The following is a 4,807-nucleotide window of genomic DNA, read 5'->3' on the forward strand; positions in this document are numbered from 1 at the left end:
TCTTTTGCAAAACACTCTGAAAGACTTGATCATTTATAGTGGTTCACATCTGTTTAGAGAAATGTGTTTAGCTGGGCTGGATATCACAACATGAGAATCGTCTGGGCTTTTAACCTTATGCGTGGTGTGTTTACCAAAACAAACCAATCAGTTTGACTGTCTAGATATTTTACCACACTGCAAAAATGAATGAGAATGAAAACATCACTTGTAGCTGTAAACATTTATTTTCTCATTGATGAATTAATACAAAATAACAATCCACTGTTTGTACATGTGATTTAGAGTGGTTACGATATGAGCGCATCACCTCTTAAACTGAGTCAGAGGACGGGAGTCAACCTCACGTCATATTTTAGTTAAAAGCATAAAAAGGAACAATTCCAAAAGCTTACAGATCTGTAATTCTGAACATTCAAACTAAATATGCAATCAGTGCACCTGGTTCCAATCTACAGCATTGTAAAAAGAAGACAAACAAAAAAACAATCCATAAATGCTACATAGTTGGTGCAGTAGCTATAAAATCAATGACATAATAACAAGCATTTGAGAAAACACACACAAATGTCATTATTTACGTGCCTGGCATCTGTTATTTAGGCATGGGCTCTCCTGATCTGTTGATTCGGATTCCCATCCCTCTCTCTCTCCCTCTCTCTCTCTGTCTGTGTGTGTGTGTGTGTGTGTGTGTGTGTGTGTGTGTGTCTGTCTGCTTCTCTCTGTTTTAGCTCAGACCTTGGAGCTGGAATAACCTGTACACAAATTAACATGCATTGTTGTTATACATTAGTTTTATTTAAAATGCCTTACTTTACAAGACAACGTGAATTGCTTTAATCGTTTCTGCTTGATTAGAGGACGGGACTAGAAAAAGAAATGGAACAAGAACGTGAGGAAACCTGAACAAAAATTTGTCATAAACTACTCTGGAGTAAAAAACAAACAAACAAAAAAGTTTTTGTTAGGACATTTCTGTTGACTATGACAAGTAGAGACCAGAGAAAAATTAAGGAAAGTGCTGTTTCACCTACACACGCATACACACTTATGACTCATGAATTTGTATATATCAAATAATTCTTTTTATTTTTTGAAAACCACATAATGTTGACACCCAGTCAAATACTCCATTTTACTGTAATCGTAAATCTACACTGTAAAAAAAAAACTGTTGGTTTAACTTAAAAAAGTAAGTTATCTGGTTGCCTTAAAATTTTGAGTTCATTGAAATTAAAAAATTTGAGTTAATACAATGAAGGCGATTGGTTTAATCAACGGTGTCTTTGATCCTTCAAACTAAACAACGTCAAGCATTACATTGCATGTTTTGAAACAATAAAACAAATATTCTCACAAACAATGTCACCTATTATCCAGTATTTTCAAAATGCATAATCATATCTCAAAGAATAATGGAGGAGGACATGCAGCATAAAACTTAAAAACTTCTCTTTAAAACTTAATGATACTGTTGTGGTTAACTGCTTTTTCAGTAATGCATTTACATGCTTACAGCACTGCTACAGCACACCTATTGTTTTGCGTCTTTACAGTAGCACATTATATTATCAGAAACTGTGCTCAAGTCTCATACCATGCCATGATGATGATGATCTTTTTTTTCTTAAAAGTTAATTAAGAGAGTGTATACACTGTGCTGCCTGATGAAGTGTGGATGTTAAGAAGTTTGAGTGGATTATGAAGGCTCCCTTATGAAGATTAGTTTACCTTATCTTGTATGCAATTAATCTGTCTATAACGAGGTAAGTGTGAACAAGCCTTATGTCATTTTTGAGCACAGGTAAGGGCACGTGACACTAGTAGCCTAACGTTTTGATTCTAAGCAAACATTTTAACATATAGTGAGCACCTAACACGTGTTATAGCAAGGAGTTATTCAAGGATCGGTCCGTCCATCCAACGTTCACTGTTGACTAGCCTATATTTCCATGTAAACTCATTGGAGTGCCACGAGTCGTGTTTAGAAATTGTATGGTAACTCTGCAAACACACTTGATGTTCCACGAGCTGTATGCAACAGCACCTGCGCGCGCGTCAGCTGCGTCCCTGCAAAACTCCAAATAAGATGTCACGATCCAGATGTAATATTCTTTTTATTGCATTTGTGCTTTAATTCAGTTGTTTATTCACATGATAAAACCGTCAAGCATCGCATCGTTTATATTAGTTATAGTAGGCATGCAGTCCCCAACCCTTATTTTGTTTTAAATTCAGAATTAAATCACATGTTAAATTGATAAGGCGCGGTTGGAGTCACTTGATACTGAAAGGGTGTGCCAGAAGGAAAATAGTATTTTTTTCCCCCAGTAAAAAATAAATTAATAAATAAAAATCACATAATAACTCATGAGAATTGCAGCGTGTGCCATTCTGGCAATGAGTATGATGATAGTCCAAGAGGAGCAGAAGTAAGAGAGAGCTTTCTTGTATTATTCGCTGTGTGTGCCCTCCGCAAATGCTTTTTGGGGTAAGGGCTTCCCATTAATAGTTGAGAACAGCAAGCCCAGACCGCAAAAAGATTCGTGAAAGACTTTTCCATACGCTTTGAATGTGGCATCTGAGTTGCAGGCTCGGTCCATAATTACTGACAGTCCATGTTGTTGTAGCCAATGGCCGGACCGTGTGCAGTAGACTCCAATTCTACACATTCGCGGAGAAATGCACAGAATCCGCTCTAGTGTACGACTCCCTTTCCATCCGAGCCCGTGCACCGTCATTTTATCCGTGCTCTGATGCCGTTCCTATGGCCATACTGTACATATTCTCCTGTTCGTGATGTGGTTAAGCAAAAAGCTGATCTACTCCTGTCAGTCGATAGATCTGTTGAAGGAGGGGAATTACTGCGCTCCAGCTCACAGTAAATAGAGAGCAGTGAAGGATTTCATTGGAGCATACGAAAACTCGTCATTCGACCAATCCGTGCTCTTCTCACACAGGGACCCCCCTTTTTGAAAAAAGGAAAAATATAGAAAACTAATTCTCCACCGGTGTGCGAAATGCATTTAATAAATTTGCTTCATTGTTGCAAAGCGCGTTTTCTTAATCCGAATGTGTCATCCTGTCGTTCCCATCACAAATCTGATAATAGAAGTGTTATGTTATACAGGTTTCGGTTGTTTACCGGGTGTTAATCTAAGAGTATTAACTCAAAGCATCTGGAATGATCCATTCAAATACAAAATGCATCTATCCATATCAAATAATAAGCACCACCACCGCCGAGAAATATCAAAATGATAGCTGGACACTTACCACAAGTTCCTCAAGATCCTTGTGTACTATAGGTCTGTAGTCACCAAAGCTTCCTCCTTTCCTTGTCTCATAAAATAATGAACATCATTCTCTGAGTCTGGCTATATTTGGATACCCCACACATCTCACGCACGCACGCACACACACACACACACAAAACCATAAAATAACCTCATCCTCACAAGCACGAGCACACATGCACACGCACAGTCGCACACATAAACTCTCTAACCAGAGAGCTCAAAGTCGCTTTTCTCTGAATGTGAAGAATTGCCTCCGGATTCCAAGGTCAGGACTGAAAGTGACAGGGGAGAACAGCGAGATCCTAACATTTAAGTCCAGTCTTAACAGATAGCGCTATCGTGGAGACATGATGAGGTTGTGGTTTCATTTGTGGAAGTTTCCAGTCAGTCACGATTCCCTCCATCTGTCTCCGGCACCCAGCGCTTTGCCCCTACTGACGCAGCCGACGCGCATTACTCACTTTAGCAGTCACGACTCGCCAATCTGTGCTGTTTCCGATTAAACCGCACGCCAAAAATGAATTACCATGGAGCGCTGGGCTCTTACCCACTTCATACGTTTGGCAAATGTAAAGAATTGGTTGGGCTTTGATGAACATAAACCATGTTTACATGTTTACTCTGACGAGCTGGATTTACAAAGACCACGCATTTGGTCTATAAACAAATCGGATTGTTTACAAATCAGCGTTGCTAGATTTGATGCTTTGGCTACTACACAAATCACTGAGGGTTTTTCCTAAAAATAAAATAAAATAAAAAAAAGTGTCACCATTGACGTGATCTTGAGGTGCCATGGTTTATCAGCTTGGTCATACTTAAACCAGCTAAGACCAGCAAACAATTTTAGGCTGGTTTAGGATGGTGTTTTCAGCAGGGTTACCAGACTAACCTCAGGATCCCAGTGCAGGAATGAATTATTAAACGTATGTGAAATTCTGAATTATTGAGGAAATGGTCAGATGCACAAAAGCAGTCTTCAGTGTGTGGAGGCTGTAAAGACCAGAAAACGCACTGCCACATACAACAATTTCCACATGACGGAGGTAATGAAAGATTTTACTCATCGATAAAGGTCTAAAATGAATCGTCTTTCAGACGTTTCTGTAATGACTGGATCTACTGGACACTAGCTGCAGCATTGTGACTGAAATTTCAGCACCACTCGTAGCGGACAGCTCCTATGCGTTATAGAGGCTTCATCATGTGATATCGGCCACGAATGATGATAATAATGAAATTTATTGTTATTCAGAGAGCTCAATCAACCTTTGTTTTGAGTTTTCGTTATTAAAGCAAGCTTCAATGAGATCTCCCTCCATCTCCAAATCTCCAACCTCCATTCAGTGAATGCAGACAGGGTGATTCCCTGACTTCGACATGATGCTGAATTAAGTGACCATATACAGAACCGTCTATATATATATATATATATATATATATATATATATGGAGGTCACCAGGAGAGCGAGAAGTCTCGCCGGTGGAGGGAGCCCTCGATGAGAGAA

General features: G+C 39.2%; 1 long non-coding RNA gene across 1 annotated transcript; it reads right to left on the reverse strand.

The window, feature by feature from the left end:
- Nucleotides 1-208: 208 nt before the first annotated feature.
- LOC127515899 (uncharacterized) lies at nucleotides 209-4,344 on the reverse strand. The gene is made up of 2 exons (XR_007930880.1): nucleotides 3,277-4,344; nucleotides 209-2,968 (listed from the first exon to the last, which is right to left on the reverse strand). It is a non-coding gene; the product is annotated as an uncharacterized LOC127515899 (long non-coding RNA).
- Nucleotides 4,345-4,807: the final 463 nt, after the last annotated feature.

This window comes from Ctenopharyngodon idella, chromosome 7, assembly GCF_019924925.1.
Source record: "Ctenopharyngodon idella isolate HZGC_01 chromosome 7, HZGC01, whole genome shotgun sequence".
In the NCBI taxonomy this organism is placed as follows: domain Eukaryota; kingdom Metazoa; phylum Chordata; class Actinopteri; order Cypriniformes; family Xenocyprididae; genus Ctenopharyngodon; species Ctenopharyngodon idella.